Source organism: Solanum dulcamara, chromosome 11 (genome assembly GCF_947179165.1).
Source record: "Solanum dulcamara chromosome 11, daSolDulc1.2, whole genome shotgun sequence".
Classification (NCBI taxonomy): Eukaryota; Viridiplantae; Streptophyta; class Magnoliopsida; order Solanales; family Solanaceae; genus Solanum; species Solanum dulcamara.
In genome coordinates this window covers 2,960,208-2,975,682 of record NC_077247.1, presented here as the reverse complement: position 1 = coordinate 2,975,682, position 15,475 = coordinate 2,960,208, and positions in this window count along the sequence as shown.

Sequence of the window (15,475 nt, the reverse complement as noted above, 5' to 3'; positions counted from 1 at the left end):
ACAAGTAAAGAATTAGTAATGTCCTGAATTTTCACAAATAAGTCATTTACAATGAAGAAAGATAATGTTAAATAACAAAAATATTGAATATACTTGTAAGTATAAGTTATAGCTGAACCATATAAACATTCATTAAAGTAACCAGTCATTCTACCAATGCAGTACCAAGATGCGGATATAATATTTTGATATTAAATTTATTTGAATTTAATATTTTTGTCGAGAAGGATAAAATTTGTGTGTAAAATTCAACCAATATATATATTATATATATACACACTTTACACAAGCATTCATAATATCATATTAACATATTATTTTAACAAATATATACATGATAACATATTTTTTGGGAGAATAATACAGGAAAATAATAAAACATATCAAGACTAGAAAAACTAATAAATATAATATCCGGACTAGAATATAGACTAATAGGAATATATATATATATATATATGAATCCATAATATTAAATATATGATGAGTTCAATACAAAAGAATTTTAAAAGAAATTTTATAAAACTTAAATTTTATATCCACTCCTAATTATCTAAAGCATCAAATGGAACAAATTAAATATATGCATGAATATTAAAGGCATTGGGTGAAAGAAAATATCTACGACAAAGAAAACTGATCTAAAAAACCACCAACTTCAGTAGATTGCTTCTAAAATTTGAAGTCTCCAGAGCTATTCAAGAATTTTCAACTAGTGTGTTTGGTAGGAAGGAAATATTTTTCAACTTTCTCATATTTGGTTCACCTAAATATTTTGGAAAAATATTTTCTAAATCAACTTATTTTTTAAAAATTTAAGAAAACTAACTTACCTCCAAAAAAATAAGTAAACATTTTTCAATAATCTCTTTCAATCTCAAATTACAATTTTTTCATATTCCGATCCTCCACCTACCCCATCTCCCCCCCAAAAAATTAAAATTTTTAAAATTTCTTTTTTAAAAAATTTCAATATTTTTTACCCCACCCGCAAACCAGCCCCTATCACCTCCCCCCCCCCCATCCACCAAAAAAATAAAAATCCCCCCTACCCCCTACCCCTCCCTATACATACACAAAAAAAGGAAATTAAATTTGTTTTTTTGAAAAACAATTCAAATTTTAAAAATTTCACTTTTTTTACCCCACTCCTCCCCCCTCCCCCCCTCCCCCCCCAAAAAATTAAAATTTCAAAATCCAATTTGAAAGATAGGTCCTGAATCGGATATGACTGTGTCCCAATTCGAAAGTCGGGATCGAATTTCGATATGAAAGTCGAGTTGGATCTTGATTTGAAAGTAGGTCCCACATCGGCTGTCAAGTGGTGAGTCGGATCCTAATTTAAAATTCATGTCCCTATTCGAGTGTCAGTGTCAGATCCTGGACCGATCTATCGTTTATAGGTTCATGTGTCAAGGCCAAATTTTGGATTGCATATCGAGGTTGGATTTTGAATTAATCATCGAGATCATTCCTGATTTGATTGTCAAGATCGGAATTAGGTCCCAGTTCGAATGTTGGATCTCAGATTGAAATTCAAGGTAAGGTTTCAATTTGAATCTCGGTGTCGAGTCGGGATTGAATGTCGAGGTCGGGGTTGGTTCCTAGTTTGAATGTCAAAATTTGGGCGGGAGTCGGGATCAGGTCAGGTCTCGAGATCGAATTCCAGATCGATGATTAGGATTTTGTCCCGATTCAAATGTCGGGGTTAGGGTCAAGTCACTATTTGAATGTCAGATTTGAAATCGTAAATCGTGGTCATGTCTAGAATCGGGTGTCAGGGCCGGGGTGAGGTCCCAGTTCAAATGTCAGCTCGGCTAGGGAGTCGAGGTCAACTCCCAAGTTAGTGATTGGGGTCGGACCTTGAATATAGGGGTTGGATCCCGGATCGATCGTCTGTGTCGAGTTTCGATTCGGGTGTCGGGGTCGGATTTTGAATTCGTTATTGGGGTTGATTTTTATGTTAGAAACTATTTTTCTAAAAAATATTTTCTACTCTTTAGCCAAAAATAAAAAATATTTTCTTTAAAATATTTTTCATTCACCAATCAAACAATAGAAAATATTATTTATAAATATTAATAAAAGGGCTTGGCTTGCTTTTTTATTAAAAAATATAAAATAATTTTCGAAACATATTTTCCATTTACCAATTTAACATGAAAAAATAAATTGAAAACCAACTTAGTTTGATGAAAAATATTTTCCGTAATACCGAACACATTTGTTCAGAAAATGTCAATTGATTGTAGCATAGCTTGGACTTGGAGTGTGTCTAGATCCCTTAATTGTGTGCGACAGACAACCAACTACTCTTTTTGTCCTAATAATATACAGTTAACACTTTTCATAGTGTACATAGCTCGGTTTTTTTTTCTGTTTATCAAATCAAACTAATTATGTTGATATTTAAAATTATAAATTAATTCAAATCAACTCAATAAGAGTTGATGTTTCGATCTTAGTTTTTGCAATTTCTTTGTTTGGTTCAATCTTTTTGGATTAAAATAAAGTTCCCGCAACACAAACATGTACCGAATGGTTTCAAAATATTTATTTTTATCCTAATAAGATACAATAATTATATGATGCCTCCTAAAAAAATTAAAAAATAAGTCATGGCATTATACTAAAAATATAGTACCACCAACAATAAAGATAAGGCGAAATTACCCCGGAGACTTCTGTACTCGCCTCCGTTTGTCAGTTGAGCTCTCCTACTTAGTAGTTTGCCAATTGAACTCTTAAATCCATTAGAACACAATATTTCAAACCCCTCTGACCGATGACCGACTTATGTGGCGCTGAGTTGGATAAACGCGTGAAAGCACGCATTTTAAAAGTGAGTATATACATAATTTAATTAAAATTATTTTTAAAAATAATAATTAATTTTAAAAAAACAAGAAAAAACATCTTCTTCCACCACCCACACCCCCACCTCCACGCCCAACTTTCTTCTTTTCCAATCCAACTTCCTCCACACCCCAATCCCCAAAATTCTTCTCCTCCGGGCCTTTTCTTCTTTGAATTCAGCCATCACACCCATTTCTGCTCCTCATCTTTTTCTTGTTCCTCAGCTCTTTTGCTACAAATCAACATCCCGTCTCATAGCCCCTTTGTTGGCCACCCCCTTATCTCTCTAATTTTTAGTTTTCTAGATTTTAAAAATATTGGTACCATTGGTTGTGTTAGTTAGTTTCAAAGATGAGGTGTGTGTATGGATTAACATGAAGGGTGATGATAGATATTGAAAAAAATTTCAACTCCATGGATGCATTTGAAAAAACTTAAAGAACAATAAATGAGTCTTGTAAATTTGTGAAATTAATTTAAAATGTGATTGATGCTCATTGAGTTTGTGTTGGTAAACTTGTAGTTGAATTTTCAAGTTAATGGGAAGAATTTCATCTATTTGGCATGAATTTGGTATTCTGTTTGTGAATAATATGAAGATGGCTATTTGAGTTTTTTCAGGAATTGCATAAGTGGCCTATTTGATTTTTAATTTTTTTTTAAACATAATTTCTTATGTGTCATTAAAAAATGACGTGGAATGCCACATGTAGTTCAATGTATTACACGCACAATAATTGAATGAGAAAAGGGTTTGAAATATTATTTTCTAATGGGTTTAAGAATTCAGTTGACAAACTGCTAAATAAGAGGGTTCAACTGACAAACGGAGTAAAGTACAAGGGTCTCCGAGGTCATTACACATAAGAATAATGAAAACACATAAAAATAAGTACTATCTAAGAGATAGATAAAATGAACATGATTTGGAGTGTATTTGGTATGAAGAAATATTTTTTAATTTTCTCATGTTTGATTGACTTAAATGTTTTTCAAATAAACTTATTTTTCTCAAATTTGAGAAAAATGACTTCCTCCCAAAACCTAAGAAAAACATTTTCCAAAACTTTTCTCCAACCTCAAATTACAATGTTTTCTTCTTACCCCACCCCTATCACGACCCCCTCCCACCAAAAAAAAAATCAATTTTTTTAAAGAAAAAATTAAACATTTATTTTTGAAAAATATTTCACATTTTGAAAATTTATTTTTTTTAACCCATCCCTACCCCGACCACTCTACCCCCAAATATTTTTTAAAACTTTACTTCTTTAAAAAATATTTTATTTTTTTACCCTTCTCCCAGCCCCCAGCCCCCCTCTCTTCCCCCCTACCCAACAAAAAAATTAAAAAGTTATTTTTAAAAAATATTTCAAATTTTGAAAATTTTATTTTTTTTACCCATCCCTACCCCGACCACTCTACCCCCAAATATTTTTTAAAACTTTACTTCTTTAAAAAATATTTTATTTTTTTACCCTCCTCCCAGCCCCCAGCCCCCAGCCCCACCTTCTCCCCCCCTACCCAACAAAAAAATTTAAAAATTATTTTTAAAAAATATTTCAAATTTTGAATTTTTTTTACCACCCCTACCCTGACCCCCAACTAGCCCTCCCACGCCACCAGTCCCCCCCCCCCCCTCCACACACAATTTTTTTTAAAAAAATAAATTCATTTTTTACCTCACCCCTATCCCTCCCCCTAGCAGCCCCCACCCCCACTCTCACCCCCTTTTTTCGCCCCACCAAAAAATTAAAAATTTATTTTTAAAAATATTTTAAAATTTAAAATTTTCATTTGTTTTACCCCATCCAACCCTCTACCCCGATCCCCCCCCCCACCTCACATTTTTTTTTTAAAACTTTGTTTTTGAAAAAATTTCAAGTTTTGAAAATTTTATTTTTTTCACCCCACTTCTAACTCCGACCCCGTGCTAACCCCCCCTCCCACCCACTCCCAAAAAAATTTAAAAATTATTTTTAAAAAAAATCAAATTATTTAAAGTTATGTCTGGAGTCAGGTGTGGTCAGATTTTGGTTCGAAAGTTGGGATCAAATTTTGGATTGAAAGTCGAGTTGGATCGCAAAATCAAAGGTCGGGATCAAATCCCGAGTCAATTACTAGGATTGTTTTTCATGTGATAAACTATTTTCTACTCTATAGCCAAAAATAAAAGATATTTTCTAAAAAATATTTTCATTCATTAACCAAACAATAGAAAATATTTTCCGAAAAATATTTGCCACTCATCAACAAACATGAGAAAATAAGTTAGAAACCAACTTGTTTTTCAAGAAAATATTTTCTAGGAAAACATTTTCCTTTCGCACCAAACACACCCTTGATTTGGACTTTATTTGAGTTGCTAGATTTTTATGAGTTATAATTCTGTAAAACGTTATTGTACCATAAAAAATGGTAAGTTCAAAATTAGAACAATATGCTAAGAAACGTGAAATATGAAAAGGTAAAAAAAAAGAAGAAATACTTACCAATTGTATTATAATAAATATTTTATAAAAATTGTATAAATATAATATCGATTTGATTTGATTTGATTTTAATTTAATTTTTTAATATATTAAAATAAAATAAAATAAAATAAATTATGATCAAATTTTTTTCAACCTCAAATCAAGTCAAATCAAAATACCAGTCATTCCCTCTCCCTCCTCCCCCGCCACACCCCAGTTTGATTCGTAAGTTTCCTTTGTACACTCTCATTTTTCAATTATCTAAAGTCAATTTAATTATTTTTTGAAGACAAAATTGAATAAGGTCAACAATATTTAAGAATTATAATTTAGGTACAACAACAATAACAACAACAACATGTTTCAAAAAAATAAACATACTAAACATATAATAATATTTATTTTAGCTACTTAAATAAAAAGCAAGATAAATAAAATGTAAAATAATAATGAGTCAGAGTGATGTGATTTAATTAATAATATAATAAATAAATACAACAATAATAAAAATAAAATATTAGAGTGTAATATAGTGTTTTCATTGCGCAGATGATAGAAGAATTGGGTGAAAGGATCATAGAAGTAATAGAAGTGGGATCCATCTTAATTAGTATAATTTTTTTAATGGATATAGGATTTCTATGTTTATTTCAATAAACAATATATAAGCACTGGATCTAAAAGACAATGAATGATAAAAAGATATTGTAAACTATTTAAGAAAACAAACCAATTTCACTTTATCTACCCTCAAATTGGAATATATTATTTTAAAGTTAATATTCAAATTATTGATAATCATCCTCCGGAGAAGGCAACTAATGCTGATATTGTTGCTGCTGCAATGGTGGTGCATTCTTAATTGCCCCATCTGCTGGTAGTAAATCTGATTCAAGGACTGATGAGGAATATTCATAACCCAGTATGCTCCAACTCGCGGCATTGTATGGGACATTGTATGTTAGCTTTATGGATAATGATTATCTTGTAACTGATGTAGACTCTAGGAGACAAAATAATATTAAGAGTAAGGAATTTATTATGCCAATAGACTTGTATTATGATCAATTATTAAAAGTATTAAAGTGCATCTGTTGGTCTTCAAATTCTGTCATTATGTAATTAAAATATTAATATTTAGTTAAATATTTAATCAGATTTAATTTAGTGAAAAACAAAATGATAATCAAATTTTGAACTTAGAGCCTTCCTATTTTGAGTATGTATATATATATATACTAGGGGTGCATGGACCATGCCACATGGTCCAACATGAAGGAGGAGGAAAAAAATTAAAACCATTTTCTGTATAATCCTAAAGTAACTGAAATGAATATGTTACACACACACAAAAAGGATGAACTGGAGTGTGGAAGTAGTTCCACAAATACCAGCAGTTAAAAATATCATGTCAATAAACCTCAATTGCTCCATAAGAAGTAGGTACTTTTTGTCGTTTCTCCACATACTCAGATGGAAATCAATCTGCCTTTTGTCACTCAGATGGAAACCAACCTGCCTGCCTTGCTTTGGCATTCTCCTTTTGACCACCCTGATTGAGTCACATGGACATAACATGAAATTGGAAAATAGAGGCACTCTTCAATTCAACAGAATAGAACGACATATAAGAATTAATTGTTTTAGGCATATAAATAAGAATATCTATATAAGGTATCGTGATCTCAAAAGTAAACAATAGAGGTCTGATTTTGTACAACAAAAAAATATGGTGCAAGTAGAGGAAAGAGAGAAGCAAAGGAGATCCAATAAATACAAAATCAAAGGATAGTATCGTGATCTCATATTTGATTGACTTAAATGTTTTGAAAAATTAATATATGTTTCTCAAATTTAAGGAAAATGACTTCCTTCCAAAAATTAAGAAAAATATTTTTCAAAACTCTCTTCCAACCTCAAATTACAATGTTTTCTTCTTATCCCACCCCTACCACGACCCCCCTCCCCAAAAAAACTTTTTAAGAAAAATTAAAAGCTTATTTGTGAAAAATATTTCACATTTTAAAATTTTTATTTTTTTACCCCATCTCTATCCCGATCACCCTACCCCCCAAAAATTTAAAAACTTCATTTTTTTGAAAAGTATTTCCAAATTTCCAAATTTCATTTTTTACCCACACCACCCCTACCCCCTACCCGCCCCCACCCTCACCAGACCCCCCCTCGGCTCCCATAAAAAAAATTAAAAATTATTTTTGAAAATTATTTTAAAATTTTAAAATTTCATTTTTTATCCACCTCCTACTCCGACTCCCCTAGCCCCTCCACCAGTCCCTCCTCCCCACCCTCTCACCCCACCCCACCCACACACATACACAAAAAAAATAAAATTTTATTTTTGAAAATATTTTAAATTTTAAATTTTTTATTTGTTAACCCCACTCCCTACCCCAACCCCACCTCACCAGTCCCCCCTCCCCACACACAACAAAAAAAAATTTAAAATTTGTCTTTGAAAAATATTTCATGTGTTGAAAATTTTATTTTTTCACCCATCTGTAGCCCTGACCCTAAAAAAAATTAAAAAATTATTTTTTTAAAAGTCAACTTACTTGAAAGTTAGGTTTGGAGTCGGGTGTTGTCGGATTTCGGTTCGAAAGTCAGGATCGAGTCTAAATTTTGGAAGTCGAATCTTGGGTTGAAAGTTGAGTTGGGTTCCACATCAGGTGTCAGGGTCAGATCCCGAGTCAATTACTAGGGTTGATTTTTATGTCAGAAACTATTTTTCTAAAAAAAATATTTTCTACTCTTTAGTAAAAAATAAAAGCTATTTTGTAAAATATATTTTCATTCACTAACTAAACAATAGAAAATATTTTTCAAAAAATATTTGTCATTCACCAATCAAACATTAAAAAATAAATTAGAAACCAATTTGTTTTCCAAGAAAACATTTGTCATGGAAAACAATTTCCTTCATACCAAACACACCCCTAATCTAAACTTACTTTCTATATATATTTTTTTCCATGTAAATTTTGTGAATTACCTGAGGTTGCCGCAAAGAGTACAAATGAAAGGAAGATTTGAATTTTCACATAGATCACAACTCATTTTTCTCGTCATCTCCATTATTCGAAACTCTACAACACTTAGAGGATCATCCATATACATTGCATGATATGTCACCACTGTCTTTATTTTGCATGAGGACTGTGAGGGGTTGAGGGTGATGAGATTGAAGCTTCTTTTTGAGACCTCCTAATCACATCTATCATTTTTTACTTGGAACCATCAGTAACAATATCAAGTATATATAATCCCATCTACATCATTCGTTATATGAAAGATGGATAAGTTTTCTCCTAGCATTTATCAAATAACCAATGCTCAAGTCGTTAATCTCACAATTTAACTCTTCGCTTGCTATTACGCTCGCACCAAGTCGTTATACGTACCACTGGGACACACAACGTACAGTAGCTATTATCACCTTAATTAATCACAAATTTTCACCTTAATTAATCACAAATTTTCACTTCCAACATTTGGAAGTGTGATAATTGAGCCATCTTGATTAATTTGCATGCCATGTGTGGTGGTGAGATTGTTGAATAAATTCTCATATTTGCTTGTGATACTGTTAGTCTTTCAATATTGATCTTGGGTGCTTTTATAGTTAGAGAAATGACCTTGGTCCTTCTGTGTGATTTTTGGAAAGCCAATTTGATCTAAAAAATCTACCATTGTACTAAATGTATCCCTAGTTGACCCCGTTTGGGCATAATACTGTTTCTTTTAGCAATCACATTACAAGCCTTACCCCTTTTTGAGAAAATAAATATTCTTTTGAACCCTTCCCTCTTTGAATTCTAAAAAAATTAGAAAATGAGGCTAAAAACCTAAGTTGGGGTGATAAAAAGTTATGGAGGAGATGCTAACCACATGATGGCTTGAAAATTGAGAAATGAAAAAATAAGTCAAATAAAGAATGAATATGTTCTAAATAGTGTGCATTCTAGGAGATGAAAAAAAAAGAAGAGTTGCAAAAGAAAACGAATTCCTCTAAAATATGAAATTGTTGCATGTGGGGCATCTAGTGAAAAGTGATAGGAAGTTGTGATATGAAAAATGATGAAAAAATGGTGATGGTGCAAGTGAAAAGTATATATAGAGTTTAAGAAGAGTGTAGTCACTTGTACCCAAATATTATCTTCACCTTCCCTAAGCCTACATTACAAGCTTGATAAAAGTCTTTTGTGATCTCCAACCGATTATTTTTGAGTCATTGTTGATTGAAAATAAGGGCAAGCATAAGATTTGGTACTTGTGAGCATGAAAAGTGTTTGTGAATGTGAGTGTTTGTGTATTTGTGCCTTGTTTTGTAAATACTTTGTAGAGATTTTGGGATATTATTTCTTGTGACAGCATGTGAATTAATAAAGTGGTGATGTTGAATCTCCAAAATTGAGTCGGCGGTCAAAGCGGCCAAACTTCGGGTCAGTCTTCTTAGGGTTAGACTTCTGGGTATTTAGGCCGTGATGGCCATTCAGGTTCAGTTGGAACATCACAGGGAGGCTCATTCAGAGGGTTGTGTTATGAGTATGGTATGATAAGCCACTTTGCTAGGGAGTGTCCTACTATTAGCCATCGCAAACGCCAGATGCAGTAGGGTCCATAGGGCCAATAGGTTCAAGCCCCCAGGGCCCTAGTTCAGCCGCCCAGAAAGAGTGTGCAGGGTGGTAGAGGTGAGTCTCTAGGTACTAGGGATGGTCCCAGGCAGGGCAGGTGGTAGAGGTGGACGCAGTTACATGCTTTTTTGGGTAGGCCGGAAGCGGAGACATCAAATGACATCATCACAGGTACGATCTCCATCTCTCATCATCCTGCCTATGCTTTATTTGATCCAGAGTCCACTTACTCGTATGTGTCTGCTTGGTATGCTACTCGATAGGATATTTTATGTGAGCCATTACCTGTGCCTATGTGTGTAGCTACCCTCATAGGTGATTCTTTAGTAGTGGATCGAGTGTATCGATCCTATATGGTGGCTATGTGGGGTATGATATAGAGCGGACCTGATTGTGCTAGTTATGGTACACTTTGACTTGATTCTAGGCATGGATTGGTTGTCTACTCATCATGCGATTTTGGATTGCTTCTCCCAGACCATTACCTTGTGTATACTTGGTATTCCTCCGGTCGTTTGGGTAGGTACAGTTAGTCATGTACTATGTGGTGTGATATCCTTCCTCAGGGCTCAGCAGTTAGTGGGAAATGGGTGACTATCCTGTCTTGCTTATGTCCGTGGTAGTAGTGCTGACACTCCTTCTATTGATTCTGTTTTGGTGGTTCGAGAGTTCCTTGATGTATTTTTCCACTGATCTACCTGGTCTTTCTCCTGAGCGTGATATTGATTTCGGAATTGACATTGAGCTGGGTACACAACTAGTCTCTATTCCACGTATCAGATGGATCCAGTTGAGTTAATAAAGCTTAAGGTATAGCTCTAAGACCTCTTGAATAAGGGGTTTATCAGGCCCAGTGTGTCTCCCTGGGTTGCTTCTGTTTTGTTCATGAAGAAGAAGGATGGTACCTTGCATATGTGTATTGATTACATGCAATTGAATAAGGTGTCCATCAAGAATAGGTACCCAATGTCGCAGATTGATGACTTATTTGACCAGATCTAAGGTAGCAGTATTCTCTAAGATATACTTGAGGTCAGGGTATCACCCAATTGTGCATTAGGGAGTCAGAAACTACTTTTAGGACTCGTTATGGGCACTATGAGTTCTTAGTCATGTCTTTCAGATTGACTAATGCCCTCGAAACATTTATAGATTTGATGAACTATATGTTCTGGCCCTACTTGGACTCCTTTGTTATTGTATTCATTGATAACATTCTAGTCTACTCTAGGAGTAGAGAGCAGTATGAGCAGCACCTAAGGATAGAGCTTCAGACCTTGCGGAATTAATAGTTGTATGCCAAATTCACTAAGTATGAATTTTGGCTTGAGTCTGTGGCATTCCTAGGGCACGTAGTGTCCAAGGATAGAATTATGATAAATTTGGTGAAGATATCGGTAGGTCATGATTGGGCTAGGCCTACTTCTCCTATTGAGGTTCACAGTTTCGTCGGGTTGATAGGGTATTACAAATAATTTATTGAGGGGTTCTCTTCTATTGCAGCACCTTTGACCAGATTGACTTAGAAAAATGTTCCTTTCTAGTGGTCTGACGAGTATGAGGAGAGCTTTCTAAATCTCAAAGCCTTGTTGACTTCAGCTTCGATTCTTACTTTTCCTGTCGAGGACCAGGGATTTACAGTGTATTGTGATGCTTCAGGTGTTGGCTTGGGTTGCATTCTGATGCAGCAGAGTAGAGTTATTGCATATGCTTTTAGGCAGCTGAAGGTGCATGAGCGGAACTACTCCACACATGATTTAAAGTTGGCGGCGGTAGTCTTCTCATTGAAGATTTGGAGGCATTACTTGTATGGAGGCCATTGTGGGATCTACACTAAGCACCGTAGTCTTCAGTACATATTCATCCAGAAAGACCTAAATTTGAGACAATTCAGGTGGTTGGAGTTGCTAAAGGACTATGAAGTCACTATTCTTATCACCCGGGCAAGGAAAATGTAGTAGTAGATACTTTGAGCTGGAAGGCAGTGAGTATGGGGAGTTTGGCATTCTTATTCGTTGAGGATTGGCCTGTATCTTCGGACATTCAATCCTTAGCTAACCAGATAGTTCGTCTTGATATCTCTGAGCTGGGCAGGGTACTTGCTTGTGTAGAGGCTAGGTCTTCCTTGATGGAGTAGATTCAGGCACAGCAGTTTGAGGACCCACAGCTGAGAGTAATTCATGATAAGGTATTCAGTAGGGAGGCTAGGAAGGCGACCTTAGATCCGGAGGGCATCTTGAGGATTGAGGGTCGTATCTATATTCCTAGAGTTGGAGATCTAGTTAGGCTCATCCTTGAGGAGGCCCATTGTTCCATATATTCCATTCATCCCAATACGGCAAAGATGTATCTCGACCAGGCAGCATTACTGGTGGTGTGAGATAAAATGGGACATTGCATCTTTTATGGCTAGGTGGTTGAACTGTCAGTAGGTTAAGCTCGAGCATCAGAGGCCAGGTAGTTTGATCCAGCGACTACCCATTCCAGAGCGGAAGTGGAAGAGAATAGCTATGGACTTTTTAGTGGGTTTACCATGTACCTCTCGAGGTTTTGATTCTACTTGGGTCATCGAAGATCTGTTGACCAAGTCTGATCACTTCTTACCAGTCCAGACTACCTACTCTTTATAGAAGTTGGCTAAGATTTACTTTTGATAGGTGGTCTAATTGCATAGGGTGCCAGTATTTATCATTTCAGACCATGGTACTCAGTTTACTTCGCATTTCTAGGGGTTTATACAGAGAGAGTTGGGTACTCTAGTTGAGCTCAGCACAAATTTCCACCCCAAGACCGATGGTCAGTCAGAGAGGACCATTCAGGTCTTGGAGGACATGCTACGAGCTTGTGTTATTGATTTTGGGGGTTAGTGGAATCAATTCTTGGCTTTGGCAGAGTTCGCATATAATAATAACTATCGTTCGAGAATCGAGATGGCACCTTTTGAGGTATTGTATGGTAGGATATGTCATTTCCCAGTGGGATGGTTTAATGCCTTTGAGGGTAGGCCGAGGGGCATCAATTTTCTGCGTGAGTCGATAGACAGAGTTCATATGATTCAAGAAAGGCTCTGTACTGCCCAGAGTAGGCAGAAGAGTTATGATGATCGGAGGGTGCGGCCTTTGGAGTTTATGGTGGGAGACTGGGTATTGTTGCGAGTGTCGCCCGTGAACGGTGTGATGAGATTTGAGAGGAGGGGTAAGCTTAGCCCCAGGTTTATTGGCCTTTTTGAGATCTTGATATGGGTAGCTTATGAGTTGGCCTTGTCACACCACTTTCAGGTGTTCATCCTGTGTTCCATGTTTCAATTCTGCGGTGATACGTCCTAGATAAGTATCACGTGCTTTAGTGGGATTCGGTTAAGTTTGATGAGTCCTTGGCCTTTAAGGAGGAGCCTGTAGCTATTTTGGAAAGACAGGTCAGAAAGTTGAGGTCTAAGGAGATTCCATTAGTGAAAGTCCAATGGAGGCATCATCCGGTCGAGGAGGCTACTTGGGAGACAGAGTAGGACATGCAGACCCGATATCCTCATCTTTTTGAGCCACCAGGTACCTTTCTTCCTAGACTTTAAAGGATGAAAGTCCTTTTAGTAGTGGATGCTGTAATGACCTCCAGGGTCATTTTCGTACTTTTGCATATTTTTATCATTTTACCCCTTTCCATAGCTTATTTATAGGTCTTATATGGTGTTGGGATGGGTGGCACACTCCCCGAGGTATTTGGTTGAGTTTTGAGGTAGTTTGACAATTTTTTCGGCTTAAGGTTTTAAAGAGTTGACTTTAGTCAAAATTCGAAGGTTTGGGCATCGTATGAGAATTTTGATGGTTCCATCAGCTCCAAAAGGTCTATTTTGGTCTAGAAGGAAGATTGGTTTGGATTTTGGAGTCTTCGTTTTGAGTTTGTGCGATTTGTTGTTTTAACTTTAAAGTTTTGGCCAAGTTTGACTTTGTTAACCATTTTGAGTAAACACGCTCGGATAAAAATTTCATCAGCGCGGTTAGCTCCAAAATGTCGAGTTTGGTCTAGAACAACCTTTGGTTCAATTCCCAAGATGCTCAAAATGCATTTTAGGCTGTTTGTGCAATTTGATATACTTTCTTTGGAAAGTGTAGACTTTAGTCAACATTCCAACGAAATGACGTCCGTTGGAAACTCCATCAATTTCATTGAGTTTGGAATGCTGTTTCTGGATGTGTAACATAGTCCATTTGCATTCACAGGGTTCTAAATGAATTTTGGACCCCATCGAAGAAAAAGTCAATTCTCCAAAGTTTAGCACCTGTTGAACGGCTGGTGCAAGAGCTTTTACTCTTCGCATTCATGAACCAGGGGTCCGTGATCTCGAAGGTTTGAGACCCTAGGCATTGCGATCGCATGATTGACCATCGCGATCGCGATGGGTTAACTGGATCAGACCTCTCGATCTCGATGAACAAATTCACCGTCTTCAGTGAATTAAAAGGCCCATTTCCAGCAGACAAGTCCCATTTCGTGACTTAGTAATTTTGGAATTTTGAGAGTTTCTCTTGGCTATTTTCTATCATTCTTGCTCTGATGTATTGGAAATTTTACGGGGACATTTCGAGGCCCTTTCCCGTCCTTAAAACCTTGTAAGTTTTTTTGTAAATTTGTCGTTTCTTTACATTTTTGGCTAATCTAGGGCTTAAAATTGGTGGAGTTGTTTTGAGCTCTTCCGTTGCTTAGAATGTGCCCATTTTGGGGCACATGTTCCTAGAGATCTTTGGGACCTTGTGACGAAGTTAGTTTTTCAATTTTGTGCGCAGGTTCCAATGTCAAAATTTTGACCCAATTTTGGTTCCATTTTTAATTATAGCAATATGGGTATCATTGGCCATTTTTTGATGTATTCTTCAATAATTCGATAGAGTGATATCGTTTGGAGGCGGCCCAGAAAGGAAAGGCTTAAGTTTAGCGATTCAGGTGTGGTTTCGTCTTTGAGGTAGGTTATGGATTCCGTTTGTTAGACATGACTTTGTTGGAATTGGTATATTTCGAGTGGTAATGAGTGATTAGTTTGGTGATTTAGGTGTTGATATATTAATTAGGATTTTGGAGTCGGTGATCATCGTTAGTCTCTAGATTGGGATGTTATCCATTGGAGCCTTAGTCTATGTGCTAGCTTAACTTGTTTACATCGCTTAGAATCCTTAGAACTTGCTCCTAGGTGATTTGAACTTAGGGTGATGTTTGTTTGACTTGTTTGGATTTGGTTGGTCACTCGTTGTGAGTTTTGATTCATGATTATGCCTTGGTTGCTTATGATATTGAAATATTGGACTTGAGACCGTGCTTTCAGTACACCGGAGTCTCAAACGAGTGATATATGATTTTTGACATGCTATTTGTCTTATTTACCTCACCAATGTTATAAACCCTTTTTAAAAGAAAAAGTAAAAGATGAGAATAAGACCTTTGGTTGATGAATAAATATGAGGGATTTAAGGAAATTCATGATTGATGAGTTTGAGGTATGAT